General features: G+C 46.9%; 1 long non-coding RNA gene and 1 other non-coding gene across 2 annotated transcripts in view; one reads left to right on the forward strand and one right to left on the reverse strand.

Moving 5' to 3' along the window:
• LOC138418095 (uncharacterized) overlaps positions 1 to 16,883 on the reverse strand; it is a 100,153-nt gene that overhangs the window by 34,796 nt on the left and 48,474 nt on the right. Inside the window, exon 2 of the long non-coding RNA XR_011248409.1 lies at positions 310 to 357. This is a non-coding gene — a long non-coding RNA (uncharacterized lncRNA). The remainder of the gene's footprint in view (positions 1 to 309; positions 358 to 16,883) is intronic.
• Positions 10,632 to 10,704, forward strand: TRNAG-CCC (transfer RNA glycine (anticodon CCC)). Its single transcript has one exon. It is a non-coding gene; the product is annotated as a tRNA-Gly (tRNA).

Raw genomic sequence — 16,883 nt, forward strand, 5'->3', positions numbered from 1 at the left:
TTCTATCCAGAGGAACATTTTTCCATGTTTAGCCAAGCAAAGCTGGCGACACTACTGAACACACAGTCTCAAAGGTCAATTCTTAAGGAGCCTGGTTCTGGGGGGAGTTGTCGATTGCTTTCTGCAGCTGTGGATATAGCCTCCCCAGGTGACTGGAGTTTCGCTCTCAGTATGAGGGGCTGGTGTGCAGCGACTGTGAATTCCACCTTGATGGGAACAATTACATCCTCAGCTGAGCCCCTGGGAGCAGGCAACGGTAGCACCTGTGGACCTAAGAACCAAGGTGCCCACCCTGGTATGATCCCTTACCTGCATTGCAGATCTTCATGGGCTGGCCTCGGGATTTCCCAGTCAGCTCTGAAAACAACAACAAAAAGAGAATTCTTTATTAACAACAGAGTAGATATTAATGATGTGTTTATGACTATACCTACATGTTCACTTTAGAAGCTGATATTATTCGAACGATTTGAAAAATAAACATCTAGATATGAACTGGGTTGCTTTTCTCTATAATATGGCTTCATTTTATTAGCTAACCCCCTAGTGGCACTAATGGTAAAGACCTCGCCTCCCAAGGCAGAAGACATAAGAGATGTGGGTTTGATCCCCGGGTCAGAAAGATCCCCTGCAGGAGGGCACGGCAACCCACTCCAGTATTCTTGCCTGGAGAATCCCACAGACAGAGGAGCCTGGCTGGCTACAGTCCATAGGGTCTCAAAGAGTCGGACCCGACTATAGCGACTTGGCACACGTGCATATGAGGCTGGGTTTGTCTCTAGCTTGTGACTAGGGTACTTGCCACCCAGATGTAGCCCCTCCTCAGAAGCTGCCTCACTTGGGATGTACCAGTCAGGGCTCCAGCCGGGGTCAAAAACCCCCTCCTTTCATTTCTAAGAGCCTGATTCTCAGAGCTGCTACCCAAGCATGTCCTGCCTGTGGGGAGCAAGTTCACAGCTGAAAAAGGTCCTGGTTCTTTCCTCTCAAGTGATGTTTTTCCAAAGGAATTAAATTTTTCTAGAAGTGAAATAAAATGGTGTGTGTTAAAGGGGTTAGTGGGGAAGGGATGGAACAGAATTTCCGCTACCACAGTTTCACAATCAGAAAGAAACTTCCCTCTGATTCTCTCCAGAGCAACCCACATGCTCTGTAAATTGTCCCAAAATAACCCATTGCATCTGATGCTATTGAATTCTTGGCACCTGGCGATGTTGTTATCTCATTCTCTTATCTTCTGCTATTCTTTTCTTTGGAAACATAGAATGAGATGCTTTTTTTCTTTAATCTGGGGTGGCCAACCTTCCTGGTTTACCTGAGATGAAGGGTTTCCAGAGTGTGGGACTTTCAGGGCTATAGGGAAAAGTCCCGGGCCTACAGTTGAGTCGCCTGCCTCTATTACGCAAAGCATCCTGCTCTGGTGTAAGCCTCCCAATACAAGACAAATTAAACACAGTTGCACCGCTTTGTGGTGGCAGATATAGCAGACCGTCCACCAGGCTGTGGAAAATGGGTCCTACTTGGGAATCTGAGGAAAGTCAGTCGCTGTTGAGAAGTAAGCCACCTTATACCAGAAGGAGAAAATTGAGGTTTTCAATGCTGCTGCTGACTCTTAGAAGCGTCCCAGGTGGCACTAGCGGTAAAGAACCCACCTGCCAACACAAGAGACTTAAGAGACGTGGGTTGGATCATTGGGTCAGAAAGATCCCCTGGAAGAGGGCATGGCAACCCACTCCAGTACTCTTGCCTGGAGAATCCCATGGACAGGGGAGCCTGGTGGGCTCAGTTCATAGTCACAAAGAGTCGGACATGACTGAAGTGACTGAACATCATGGGCTGACTCTAAAGCACGACATGATGAGGGCTTGAGGGAGAAGAATCGAAAACAACGAACAGCGGAGCACATAGTCCCCCACAGAGCTCTTGCAAATGGCTCCAAACCAGCAGTTCACACAATTTTCACCAGTTAGCACAGCCCCCAACAGAAACAGTTCCCCTGAGTTTCCCACATGAAATAACATCCTCTCCCCAGCATATGTTGCCCAAGGACTGTCCCATCACAGACTTGCTATTTTTAATCAAAATATATAGGAACAACTAACAGTATAGGAAGACAAATATCATACAATAGCACTTATATGTGGAATCTAAAAAAAAATGATGTAAATAAACTTACAAAGCACGAAACAGACTCACAGACTTAGAGAATGAATTTATGGTTATGGGGAAAAGAGGGGAGGGCTAGATTGGGAGTTCAGGATGGACATGTACACACTGCTATATTTAAAACAGATAACCAACAAGGACCTACTGTAGAGCACAGGGAATTCTGCTCCATATTCTGTAATAACCTAAATGGGAAAAGAATTTGGAAAAGAATGCCAGTGGGATTGGCTTAGTCACTAAGTCACGTCTGACTCTTGTGACCCCATGGGCTGTAGCCCGCCAGGCTCCTCTGTCCATGGGGTTCTCCAGGCAAGAATACTGGAGTGGGTTGCCATTCCCTTCTCCAGGGGATCTTCCCAACCCAGGGATCAAACCCAGGTCTCCTGCATCGGCAGGCAGTCTCCCGCATCACCAGGCGGTCTCCCACACTGCAGGCGGATTCTTTACCAATTGAGCAACCGAGCCGCCAGGGAAGCCTGAGTACATGAACGTGTATAGCTGAATCACTTTGCAGTTCACCTGAAACTAACACAACATTGTTAATCTACACTTCAATATAAAGTAAAAAAAAAAAACAACTTTTTTAAGTATAGAACCAGTATACCTGGTCAATTACAGGCAAAAAAAGGAAATTCAATTTGGATTTTGTCATCTAAATAGACTCCTGACACTTTTAAACCCCCGAGTATCAAAAGCACCATCACACTGACCAGTGGGTTGCAGCATGGAAACTGGCCATAAGATTGGGACACATTCCCACCTGCTCACCTGGGCTGTTGAGGGCAACCTGGGACTCCTCCAGGGGGCATTATGTGTGTGAGCTGGACTCTGAAGTCCTTGGCTAAAACCACTGTTGGATTTTTTTCTTTATGCGTTATATTATTGTTAGCTGGACACCTGAATTCTTCCATAAATCCCAGGTCCAAGTTGGACATGTCACATCTTAAAGGGTGAGGCTGGCAGACAGAGGATAATGTTAGTGATAGGGAGGAGACACGTGTGAGCGCTTCCTTCTGTGTCACTGGGTGCTTCTCATGTCACAGCCGTAGGAAACTGCCATTTTTGCGGGTCCAGTTTTTATATCATTCATCCTAATACATTGTCTCCTAGAAGCCTCGCAATAAGTGCACTGATTTTACCCTCTTTTCGTATGAGATCACTGAGGTGCGAGGATGCAATTCCAGTCCATGGGCGATCCCAGCTTGTCCCAGGTCTAATTCCAGACACTGTACTCTCACCCATGACCCTTAAGGGCCCATCTTTGACCCAATTCCCCAACCCTTTGATCCTCTCCCTGGCCCTCCTCAATCTGCAAACTTCTGATGAGGAAGGGTGAGCAAACGTGACTGACCAGGTGTAGATTGACCAGGTGTTGCCCAATAAATGGTCACATGCAGGCGGCCACATGGATGGGGGGCAGGGTGGACTGACCGCCCTGCCTTGGACAGCTGTGCCTTCACCCAACTGTGGCGGGAAGCTCGAGTTCATGGACCCTCCCGGTGGACTGTCCCGGAAGAAACAGGCAGGGCCCCTTGGGGAGCCACTTGTCCCATGAGGCGATGCCTGGGAAGGACACAATGTGATCTCCACGCCTCTCCCTGCCTCAGGCCACCAGGGCTGATGACCCAAACATCGACGTCCCTGCCCAATGCTTCACTGAGGAAAGCCCGGTGCCCACTACAAATCTTGCCCCTGCTGGGAGGTCAACACATAAGCTGTCTTCCCTTACGCCCTAAGTTTATTTCACAGTTTGGACCTTGCCTGTTCAGTCTTGGAAATATCTCAAATATGTATATACTGTGTTCTGAAGAGCTTCCACAGACACTGTTTATTAGTCACTTTGATCTAATTCATCACACAGAAAAATCTCAAACAAGTACCGAGAGTCCTTTCAAGGGGCGGGGGCAAATACATGTTGAGACAATAAAAGTCTGCCTAAGCCCTCAATTCCCAGAGCTCAGCCGTTGGTGCCATGGGTTCAAAAATGTAATTAAAAGGAGACCGTCGATTTCACTCACCATTGTCAAAAGGCCGCGTCACCCCCTGGAGGAGAGGCGCGCTTTAGTCAATTTCCCCGTCCATGCCAAAGTTTCGGAGAGATCCTTCACTTTATAAATCAACTCACAGCTTAGAACATCCTGGCAGCCCCTTCAAGGAACCGAAGGGAATGACAGGCAAAGAGAGGATAACCATCATAGCTTGACTGGATACAGGTGTTTGCGTTTACAGACGAACCGCAAACGCCTGGATCTCTGACAGGCGTTGACGCTATCAGCGCATCGCAGCTATTATTGGCTCCGGTCGCCAAGGGCTGGGGGGCCCCTCCCTTAGCAACATCTCTGAGGCTGATAACATTTGGCTGAACTTTTCAGATCTTAACCTCCCTTCTGACTTTTTGCAGTCAAACCCGCCTAAACTGATCAGAAGAAAAGACACGCAGTGAGAAGACAAGTAAAATATTATTGACTGGACTGTTTCATGTCTATTAGGAAGAAAGAGCAGAGAGCGGAGGGAGAACCTTACCGCTTGACAGGCTTCAAGATAATCAGGGGAGGAATCAGGGCTGCACAGTAACCCTCGGTGAGGTTGGAAAGCACGGGCTCACCAGAGGTCATTGTTCTGTGTGGGAAACAAACAGGGTGCTGGGCAAAGAAGCTCAAGATTGCATTCCTCCGCCGGACCCTGCTCCTCTCCAGAGGCACCCCGACTCCTACGCCGGAGCACAGGCTTGAAATCAGGGAGCCCTGCGGCTCCAGAAGAGGTCTCACCCTGAAGGCTTTTTTTTTTTTTTTTTCGGCCTCAGGCACATCCCAGCACCTTTGTTTAAGGCTGAGGCAGGACCTGCAAACACAGGGTATGCTGCCCTTGAAGAACTTGGCCCTGACAATTGGTATTCTCAATTTGTTTCACTTCCCTGCTCCTTGCCCAGGGGGCCCAGGACTGACCTCTTGACCTCTCCAAGTTCAAGTCTTCAGCAGTCTGTGTGTGTGTGTGTGTGTGTGTGTGTGTGTGTGTGTGTGTGTGTTGGAGGGCTGGTGGCTGGAAGGGCCCTGCTTGCTCTGAATGATCCTCAGGTCAGTCACCACAGCCTTCCACGACCCCACAAAGGGGTCATTTGATGCAAAACATGCTCCCTAGTGCCCCCCAACCCACTGGGAAGGACAATACCCCACTCGATAACCACACGCAAGGTCAAGTTTGCTGTCCAAAGCAGAAGCCAGGGTCTCAGACACCTCAGACAGAGTTGGCCCTCTGTCAGTCTCCAGCCCCACACCCCGTGTTACTCACCCCTTTTTTATGCAGGTGAGAACACCGGCAGACAGACACGGAGACCTCAGACACCCTACTGGCGCTCCCCACTGTCCTGTACGTCTGCTCATCATGGAGCCATCTCTCTTCCAGAGACAGGGCCTGTTTCCCCTGCCGCATTTCTACTCTGCATCTCAGCAGCCTTGACCTGTACAAATAGTTGGCTACTGGTTGGCCACATACACTGTCCTCCCATCCAGGGAGCCATCTGCTGCTCTGGAACCACGTGACTTTGTCACCGGGAGTTTCTGGCCCTGCAGAAAGAGTGGGTGGGTGACATTTCAGCAAAACCCCAGGACAGGGTGACAGAGTTAGGATGACAGTACTAGAAGAAACTAAAAAGTCCACTTCTCCAATTCTTTAATCCCAAATACAGGGAAACTGAGGCACGAGGCAAGGAAAGCAAAAACACTCGGGTTCATAAAAACCTGTCCCCACACACTTGCCTCAAGACATGCTCAGATATATGTCTGTCCAGGCTCAACAGCTCCTGCTCCCATCCTCTTACTGCCCTGTACATCCACATTGGTCTTTGATTTCCCTCCTAAGACCTGCCACAGAGCTTTCTAGAAGCCTGTTTCCATGACATGATGGTGATAATGATGATGACGATGACAGCAGCCGTCAGGTATCAAGCATCGCACTGTGGCAGGCCCTGGCCTAAGGCCATCACATAGATCATTTCACTCAGTCCCCAACATGATTCTACTTTGCATTATGGAGGCTCCAACCCCATCGTGGAAGAAGCACCACGATTGCAGGGGACACCCCAAAAGGATGCATATCTTGCTCAAGCTCACATAGGACAGCCAGGAGCCGAGCCTGTTTCTCGACACAGCCACCCACCAGGGTTGTCCTGGGGTAGGTGGGTCTGTCCCCAGGATTCTCAGCATCCCCACGTCCATGTCTCTGAACACAGCTACCTCACCTCTCAGTCTCCAGACACTTCACGGGTTTGACTTCCTGGAGACCTCTGGGAAATGGACCGCAACTTTCCCCTCCTGTATCAGCTGCGTCCTGGCTGCTCCTCTTTCCCCTCAGCCCAGAACCCACATAGGTTCATTGAACTGACTGCTCTCAGCTGCAAACTCAGTGTCCTCACCTGACCCATCTTTTCCCTGCCACCAACCAAGTTCAAACCCTGCTCCATCCTTTTCCGTATTCACCATGCAGTGTGAGCTCTGCCACCTACAGACTTAGAAACTTTTGTGGCCATACCTCCTTCCCATCTGTCTCAGCAAACCATCCTTCTGCTGAAGCCAAAACCACCTCTCTCCTCTCCTCCAGTCTCTCCATCATCCCTGGCTCAAGGCTCCTCCAGCCTGAACAGACCACCCTCGATCCTCACTTGTTCCCCTTACCTGCTCAAGTCATCCATGACTTTCCTGCAGCCAGATCTAATGGGCACTTCTCAAACCTTACACTGGTGGACACTCCACTGCACGTACCACTGGTGACCACCTCTCATCCTGAAACTGTCTACCACCTTGACCACTGCTTTTCCTTCTATCTCCCTGACCACTTAGGCTCAGTTCCATCCGTGGCTTCTGCATTCCCAACCTGCTCCTTGATGCTGGTGTTCTTCAGGCTTCCACTAATGATCCTTATACCTTTAATTCCCATCCCAGGCTCCATTCAACCTGTTCCCTATAGACTTCAGACTTAGGTTATATCTGGCTGGACCATTGCCTTCAACAAAAAAAGATGTGTTCATGCTAAGTACCCAGTGTCGATTTTTTTCATGGTTCTTAGGTAAGCTGGGATTACTGGTAGCTTCCTGGGGTGATTGACCACGGGGATGAAGTGTGCTGATGACAACCAGAGGTGAATTTCCAGCTCAAGGTCATTCTATTCCTCATGTTGAATTAACAGTTAGTTCCCCCAGCATGTGAAAGAGGTGAGAGTTGGTCTCAGCTCTGATAACCAGACTCTACCAAAGGTGAGACCTTGAGCTTTTGAAGAGGAATCAAGAGTCAGCCACCTTCTTCTCTCACAATACTGCACAGCCATGTCTATCTGTCCTTGTTCTAAGCTGATCTCCACTTGCACCCTTTCTGAACCCGAGTCTATGCTTTAGAGAGGAGTCATGTGTTGATGATGGATAGAGCCAGCCTCCAGCTCTTCTGGGCCCAGCGCTTCCAGGGCACAGGTGAGCCGTGGTGTGGCTCTACCCTTGGTGCATAGGGCAGGCCCCATTCAAGTGCACTCCCCCCGGGAATAGGGTGGCCCCTGTAGCTGTGTGATACCATGACTCCAAGAGAGGGTTGGGAGGTGGTCACAGGAAGACGCACCCTCTTTAAACAGGTTTACCATTGCTCTGACCTCAAAATTGCTGCCTCTGATGTACAAGGACCTGAAGGTGAAGCAGGTGATGGATAGCCATTTCTTCTTTCTGTCCCAAATCTTAGAGCCTCCATGCCTGTGTACTAAGTCATGTCTGACTCTTGGGGACCCTGTGGACTGTAGCCCTCCAGGCTCCTCTGTCCATGAGATGCTCCGGGCAAGAATACTGGAGTAGGTTGCCATGCCCTCCTCCAGGGGATCTTACCTACCCAGAGATTAAACGCACATCTCTTATGTCTCCTGCATTGGCGGGTGGGTTCTTCCTCTAGCACGACCTGGGAAGCCTCTTAGAAGCTCCATCCAAGTCTGAAAACACAGGGTTTGCGGGAGGAAGTTTGAGGCAGGAGGCCTGCATTCAGCTTCCCTCTGTGTCATTCACATGCTGATGACTTTGGGAAACTGGGTTGAGATTCAAGCCTAAGGCCTCTGCCCTAAACCAAGGACAGAGGTTATAGCCATGGGTAGGGGTGGTGTCTTCTCAGTCCCTTCCTGGGTCCTCCTCCTGTGTGTCCCTCTGCTGGCTCCCTGTCCCCAGCTGGCTCCTTCTCACTTTCCAGGTTCAGCAGTCACCTCCCCAGAGAGGACTTCCTGCCACCTATGATAGCATAGCACCAAATCTTGTCACTTTCTAACTGAAGGCTCTGTTTTATTTCCTGAAGAAGACATGAATGGGCATTTTTAAATTTTATTTATTTGTTGTATTTCTTAATTCCCTGGTGGTCTAGAAGTTCTAGATCTTAGTCTGAGGTAGAATGTGCCTGGCTCATAGTAGGTCCTCAATAAAGAGTCACTGATGAGCAAATGAAGGGATGAAAAACTGGTGATTTGACCTGGCCTGCTGTGATTCATGGGGTCGCAAAGAGTCAGACACAACTGAGCAACTGAACTGAACTGAACCCTACGATGGGGTGGCCTCAGGGCTTTCAAAGTCCCAATTCTTACATTTCAGTGGTTCTGCTTCTCCTCCAAAGACATCATCAATGATATAATAGCTGGGAGTCCTCTGATGTATGTATTCCCACTTTGGATTCAGGGTCCCTAAGACAGGGATGGGTCCTACAGTCACCCTGCACCCTTTCAGAAGAGCCCGTCTTGGATCCAATCCCCCAGGCACTCCTGTGCACTCTGTCCCCTAGAGAAAATGAGAACTATTCCACATTAGATAGGATCAGACCTTCCCCATGCAAGAAGTGTCTATTGACACCCTCTGAGAACAGAGTGCTCATGGGCAGTGGAGCGGGGACTTTTATCCTCCCAAAGCCACTCCAGAGGAGGCCCAAGCACCCCTCCCCTCTCAAAATCCTTCTTCCATTTGATCTCATGTGATTCTCCCCAAAGTTGAGGGGCTTCCCTTGTGGCTCAGCTGGTAAAGAATGGGCCTGCAATGCAGGAAACCTGGGTTCGATCCCTGGGTTGGGAAGATCCCCTGGAGAAGGGAAAGGCTCCCCACTCTAGTATTCTGGCCTAGAGAACTCCATGGACTGTATAGTCCATGGGGTCACCAAGAGTTGGACACAACTGAGCGACTTTCCCTTCACTTCACTTCACTTCAAACTTGTGAGTAAGCGAGATCTAACACATTAATTTGTATGTGCAACAAATCCTACTAGTGTCCAGGGTCATCAGCATTGTGTCTGGTGGTTCCACAGCAATTATACCCAAACCTTGACTGTCTGTCCTCAGGGGCCCTGTTCATCCTTGCTCTCCACCTGGACAACAGCCCCCTGAGGGCTAAGTTGGGACACCTCCACCAACTTATATAAATAAGAGTTCACTAAAGAGCACCATAAATAGAGCTCACTCATAGAGAGTGCTGGTAGACCAACAAACCATCCTGTTTGGCTGATATATAGATACACCCAGGAAGAAAGAAATGACACAGGGGGAAAAAATGAAAAAGTAGTTTGGGAGAGGGGAAGAGTCATATGTAGAAATAAAGAAAGATTAAGGGCAAAAATTCATTAAGATCTTTCAAAAATACAAAAACTATTCATGATATGTGCAGGAGTGAGGGGCTATGAGTTGAAGGTTAAGCAGAGCTGTCCTCTTGGCCTGAACAGTCTAATCAACCCTCTCTGCTATCTCTCCCTGCTGTAAACCATAAGCAGCGCCGTTCCAGCAATTTCCAGGAACAACCAGCAGTCCAATCCTAGAAAAATCAGCCTCAGATGCAACGATGATCATCAGAGCAGTGTCACCCCAAGTCCTGAGGAAATCCAGGCTGGAGGCAGCTCTGGTCCCTCAATGGAGGTTCACCAAATGCCCTTGGCAGACTTCCCTGTGCCAGGCAGATGGAAGGAAACTGCCTTACAACCCTTCTGCTGTCCTTACTGCTTCTTAGTCAAGCTCCACCTTGGCCTCTTGGAAAGCCAGCTATCTGAAGTCACAATAGAGAGCCCATGCGCACGCATGCATGCCTTACCCCTGGGGCTTCCCAGGCGGCGCTAGTGGTAATGAAACCTGCCTGCCAATGGAGGAGACACAAGAGAGGTGGGTTTGATCCCTGGGTGCGGAAGATCACCTAGAGTAGGAAATGGCAACCCACTCCTGTATTCTTTTTGTAATTATTACTGATTTATTTACTTTAATTGGAGGCTAATTACTTTACAATATTGTGGTGGCTTTTGCCATACATTTTCACTCCAGTATTCTTGCCTGGAAAATCCCATGGACAGAGGAGCCTCTACTTATGGGGCTACAAAGAGTCCATTCAGACGTGACTGAGCAACTGAGCACGAGCCTTACCCCTAATGGGTGGGCACAGGAGATGTCTGAGGTCCCCACTTGATATCACTCAGAAAGCTGAGGTAGGGACTTCCCTGGTGGTCCAGTGGTTAAGACTCTGTACTCCCAGTGCAGGGGTCCCAGGTTCAATCCCTGGTCAGGGAAATAGATCCCACATGCCTCAATTCAAAGTCCTGCATGCTGTGACTAAGACCCAGAACAGCAAAATAATTTCTTTAAAAAAAGAAAGCTGAGGTAGGCTGTGTGATAATTGGACAGGGCTCCAAAGGTCCCCTGCCATTTCTGTGGACCACCCCAGAGTTCAAATCCAGAACAAGAGCCTAGAGGTCTCTGAAAGCCCCCCTGGGTACCCCCTTGGTCACTGAGAGCCTGCCCTTTTCTGCATGTTTCGAAAGGCTTTTCATATACACAGACTCCTTCATCAGCAAGTCTGAATTTATAAACAGTTACTCTTATTCAGGAAAGCAGAGATGAGCAGTTTTATGTAAAAGTTACATCTCCATTTAAGAAAAAATATATAATTCCACATTCTACTGTCCCTCGAACTTTATTCCCGTTTATGTAGATCTTAATACAGTTATATAGTCGCAGGGCTAACGTCCCCTTTGGATGGTAATGAGGTCCTCTCGAACCCTTTAGCTGCTATAAAGTATGCAGAAGTTAAATGCACAGATGGAAAAAAATTTGTCTCAATTTTATACTTCTGCAAAATGGTAATTTTGTACTTAAAATGTACAAGATGGATGTTCAGAAATATAGGCTGATAGCCTAAATTATATTTGGTCATAATTTATGTAGTACAGTCCCAAAGAGATACAAAAAGGCAGAGCATAATTTATCTGCTGGAATCAGCGATAGCTTTGCTAAAACTACCATTTAGTCCATCCCCCACAGTTTTGAGCGGCCTCCGTCCTCAGGGCTCACTCTATTTAAGTTCCCCATACTGCTGTTTGATCACATATTGTAGTCTATAATTTGCCTATCATCTGAAGCAAATTTAGGTCCCAGAAGTTATGATCTCTATGTAGCAACCACTTTATTTGGTAAATGCAAAATATTTATAGCAATATAAAAACCAGATGAAAATAAAATTCCTATAATCATTGGAACATACACACTTTATCATTGGGGCTCATAATGACCGTCAGAGAAGAACTAGCATGTTGCCTAATAAAATTACCTTTGGATGTGTACTTGAACTTGCTGATGCTCAAGAACCAGAGAAACATCTTCTCCAGCATCCTTTTCATCCTGCCAATAGCAGGAAATGCCAAGCATGGGCTCTAAATAGGGTTGCCCAAAAGGAAATTAGATGAAAGGCAATGGGCAGGTAAGTCGTTATGGCACCCTGGCTATGGAAAGGAATTTCCAAGTAGAAGTAAATCAGTTGGTGAGGGCACTGATCTGGACAGGTTCACCCCCTTTCAACCAGGGACACTGACCAAATAATGAATGTTGACTATAACCCCATCTTTGAGCCAAGATCAGTGAAATTCTACATTGGGCTGTCTTTCGATGCCAGCCTTCTCACACCTCCAGATGTTTCTCTTTGTGTTTCCAAAATGTTCACATGGGAGATGTTCAGGCTGGACCCTACAAAAGACCTGAGACACAGTCTATCAGTAGCTCCTTTAAAAAGCAGCTAGCTCTTCAAAAGAGTGTGGAGAGAAGCAGAGATAAGACAGACCTCGACTAGAACAGACATCTGGAAACCAGAGTGGTGGCATCTATGCAATTAATAACAAGACACTTGTTGAGTGCATGTGCTATAGATTATATTCCTTATGACAACCCTTAAAGGTAGAGTTTGTCTTTCTTACATGATCTATATGCAAATTAAGGCCCAGAGAGGTTGGTCGGTCAATTAAGGGATCTAGGTGGAAGTAACACCCAGGTCTGACACCATTCAAGATGGTGGTCTCACCTGCTGAATTTTTCCATGAGCCAACACAGGACACCAAGCTTTCCAAGACACTTCTGCAAGAATATTGCTTCTCTATCCTCAGAATTGTCTCCACCCATCTCCCCCTCCTTCCATGCAGCCCTCAAGGTTGCCTTCAGCTGAGTGAAGATGAAATAGAGCCCCAGACACATCTCTCAGATAAAAACTTCAACTGAAGCCTCATATATTTCATAGATACTTAAGAGCTCATGGCTCTTTGAAGACGAGTGTTAGTATTAATCATTGTAGTTGTTCAGATCATTTCCTCATTTTTAACATCACCCAAGCCCTCTCACCAAAAAGGTACCATTTCTGGGTCCTAGGGAGCCAGACCCTAAAGGATGCACTGGAATTCTCCGGATACTTACTTCCTTTTTCTTGCAACTTATTCCCAGATCCAGCTAGTTAAGTCTAAGAGAATATCCCGTTTTCAATTCTTTTTTACCCCCAAAATGCTTAAGCACACAGTTCATAGAATTCTGCTTAAATCCAGGTGTAATTTTACAAGGTCTCTTTTAAACACTTTTTCCATACATCACACTGAAAAGAGGGAAAGAAAAAGACCCAAAAATGAATGCACAACCAAAATTAAAGAGGACATAAGAAGGGCAAAGGAAATACCTTAGGCTAATTTATCCCCTGCTTCTATAATTGCTTCAAGACCAAATATAGGCTCTGAAAGCATCTGAGTGGGAAGAAACTCTTAACACACGAGAACTGTTCTGCAGTGGGAGAAACTGAGGTTCAGAAAAGAGACATAATAAACCAGTAAGGAGAACAGTTATGTTGTGCTTCGGGTCTTCCCAGGTAGCATGTGAACAATGAGTGTGTCCTTCAGTTCAGTTCAGTTCAGTTCAGTCGCTCAGTCGTGTCCAACTCTTTGCGACCCCATGAATCACAGCATGCCAGGCCTCCCTGTCCATCACCAACTCCCGGAGTTCACTCAAACTCATGTCCATCGAGTTGGTGATGCCATCCAGCCATCTCATCCTCTGTCGTCCCCTTCTCCTCCTTCCCCCAATTCCTCCCAGCATCAGTCTTTTCCAATGAGTCAACTCTTCGCCAGAGGTGGCCAAAGTATTGGAGTTTCAGCTTTAGCATTAGTCCTTCCAAAGAAATCCCAGGACTGATCTCCTTCAGAATGGACTGGTTGGATCTCCTCGCAGATCCACAAACACTTGCAAGGAGCATGTCCTTACCCTGCTATATTTAAAATGGATAACCAACAAGGCCCTACTGTATAGCACAGGGAACTCTGCTCAACTTACGTGGCAGCCTAGATGGGAGGGGAGTTTGGGGGAGAATGGATACATGTATATGTATGGCTGAGTCCTTTCACTGTTCACCTGAAACTATCACAACATTGTTAATCAACTATATTCCAATACGAAATAAAAAGGATTTTTAAAAAAATTGAGTGTGTTCTCAAAAGTCAGTAACTATTGCACTTAGAGGTGATGTCAAGAATATGTGACTTACAGAATCATCCATGAATCACCAAGCCCTCCTCCAGCCTGGGAGAGAAAGACTTGAAGGCAAATCTGTGAGAGACTGATGGATTTCATTCATCTGTGGTCTGCCAATCTGCCCTCCTCCCCATGCAGAAGCAGAAAGAGTAAGGGAGCAACACTGATTTTGTCAGAAGCCTGCCTTGTGGGCATTTGTTTGTGTTCTCTCTTTTGATCGTTAATAATCTTGTGAGTGATTCCATTGCACAGGTACAGTACAGGTGCTCTACTATAAAGGCCAACTACTTTCACAGGGACACACACAAACAGATCACAATTCATATAGAAATGCTACTATAGAGGTTATTCCAGAGGGATAAACTACTAGTGATACCTGGGTAGGGGGTTGGGAGACCACATTCAAGTTGAATCTTGTGGGATGCGATGGTATTTGTGATCATAGTTCAAGGAAGGGACAGAAGTACACAAGACCAGAGAAGAGGTGCTTTAGAACCCCACAGGAAGTGCTCTCCAAGTGCTGAGCCAAAGGGCTGTGTTGTTCATCACCTTCTCAGAAGTCATTCAAACCAGCACCGCCTCCCCGCCACTCTACAGTCAGGAGCTCTTGATATGCAATATTAGAGAGTGCCAGGATGGGAAAGGCACCGCATAAAATCAAATTCTCTTCTATTTTAAGTTGAGTGGTGCACCGGTTCAGCTTTAAAACCTAATTTCTTAAAAGTTTCAAAGGGGAAAAAAATGTCCCTTTGCAATTGGAATCGAGTCCACATAAATTAACAGGCCGGCTCTCCGTATCCATCTTTCAGAACTTGCCCTGATTGTTCATTTTAATCAAGCGGCCCACATTCTTTGACTTTTCATCCTTCACTGCCCAGAGTGATGCACTGCAGCTACTGATGACATGCAAATGTTAATTTTGCTCAAGTTCAAACATCGTCCAAAAAGGGCCTATTTTAAAGACTGCTTGGCAAACACCAGCTGAAAATGAGGATGAACAGAATCAAACACCACCAAGAAACTCAGAGGAGAGAAAGCTCTGGTCCTCTGGAAACTCACAAGTTTTCATCTCTAAATCCTCCATCTCTCCCAGGTCGAGTAGAATCACTGATCTCTTGAGTCAGAAGGGAACTCAGACATCATCCCAGCCTTTCCAGAGGTCATTCAGAGTGGTCGTGGGCGAGCTAACAAAAGGAGGCTTTAGTAAATTGGGAAACCCAAGCCTTTCAAGTCTTGCTGTCATTTACCAGGCTTCAGGAAGAGGAAGGCATGTCGCACACACAGACACACACACGTTTAACTAACAGGCTTATGTAGACCTCAGGCGCCCCTTCACCAGTCACCTGCTACCTCGACCCTGTCTCTTCAGCATGGGAGGCCACCATTGCCTACGGAAGGACACAGAGTAACAGCTGCTCAGAGGGGCTGCAAAATGAGCTGCCTGCTTGAGTTATGAGCGCCATCCCAGCTCTTCTCTAGAGCTTATCAAAATCCCAACCGAGTCCACAGGCGTCTGATCAAGCAAGATTCAGACTCACATTCAGAAGTCATTTAGTGAGCACCTACTTTGCCAGGAGGTCCCACAGTAGTTATCTATGGGTATATTGTGTCATTTAATACAGCCACACATAAAGAAATTTACATGTATTACAATCAAAGCAGTTTCATATTCAAATAGATGGGAAAGAAATTGAAGGAACTGGGACCCACTTAAAAACTCTGAAAACTTGTATGGACTTTGTCCCTCTTCACTCCCCTGGGTCACTTTCCATTGGATTGTTGTGTTTTATTTTCTTCATATTTCCTCATCACTGAAATTAACTGAAACACCATCTGTTTGTCTCTGCCCTATACCAAGCACCATCAGAAAATAACCTTATCTGTATCAATCACTACTGTGTCCCCAGAATACTCAAAGGATATCTTTGAATGAATGAATGAAATAATTACAATCTTTTTTTCACCAGGATTTTCCAAAGCCAGATCATGACATACAAACCACCCCCCCCGGCCCCGGCAGAAAAGGCAGGGGTCTGAGGGTCCCCAAGACTTGGAGAACCATGTCCCAGCAACATGGCCCTAGAGAACAAACTTAGCTGAATACTGTGGTCCAGGCATCTCGGTGCCCTTGCCCCTAGAACGCCAGCATCATGTAAACAAAGCATCCGCAGTGACGAGTCCCGGTTTCCGCAGCCCATCAGATGAAACTGCTCACCGTGGCCGCCCATCTTCTGCCAAGAAGAGGCGAGACACTTCCACTGCGACGTCAAAAAAATGACTGCAGCTATTCCCTGAGCGATAACAGCCCATCTTGAAATGCGGGCCATGTTTCCTTTGCCTTATAATAATTGCGTTCTGTCTTTTAACCCTCAAAGTGTTAAGTGTCGTCATTTCCTCTGGGGATGCAAAGATCTGGGGTTAACAACTTTCTCTTTTAAAAATTCATAAAGGTGCAAACAAACAGCAGCGCAGCCGATGGCTACACACGGGAAGAAGCCACGGGAGAAAGAGGGAGAAAAAACAACCACCACCACATTCTCCCCCACAGGACACTTGGCAATTAACTCCAGCTATGTCAGCAATTTTTTTGAAAAATTTCCTAAACATGGAGAAGGCTTATCCTCACCCTATGAAAGACAAAACCACTGAAGTGACTCTCCCATGCATTACAATGTGTGTGTCTTACTTCTTAACCAAGCCGCTAATCACGCAAATTATTGCAACTAATTACATCTGAAGGTCTAATTAATTCTTTCAGTACCACATCATTTAGTACGCATTCACAACACAGCACCTGTTTTGAAAATCCTTGCAGTTAATTTGTTTATAAACAAACACTATTTGCATAAAATGTTTAATGAATGGTTTAACAGTTAGTACAATACTCCAGTTTTGTCTTAGTAGATTTGAGGTCA

This window comes from Ovis canadensis, chromosome 14 (genome assembly GCF_042477335.2).
Source record: "Ovis canadensis isolate MfBH-ARS-UI-01 breed Bighorn chromosome 14, ARS-UI_OviCan_v2, whole genome shotgun sequence".
NCBI lineage: Eukaryota > Metazoa > Chordata > Mammalia > Artiodactyla > Bovidae > Ovis > Ovis canadensis.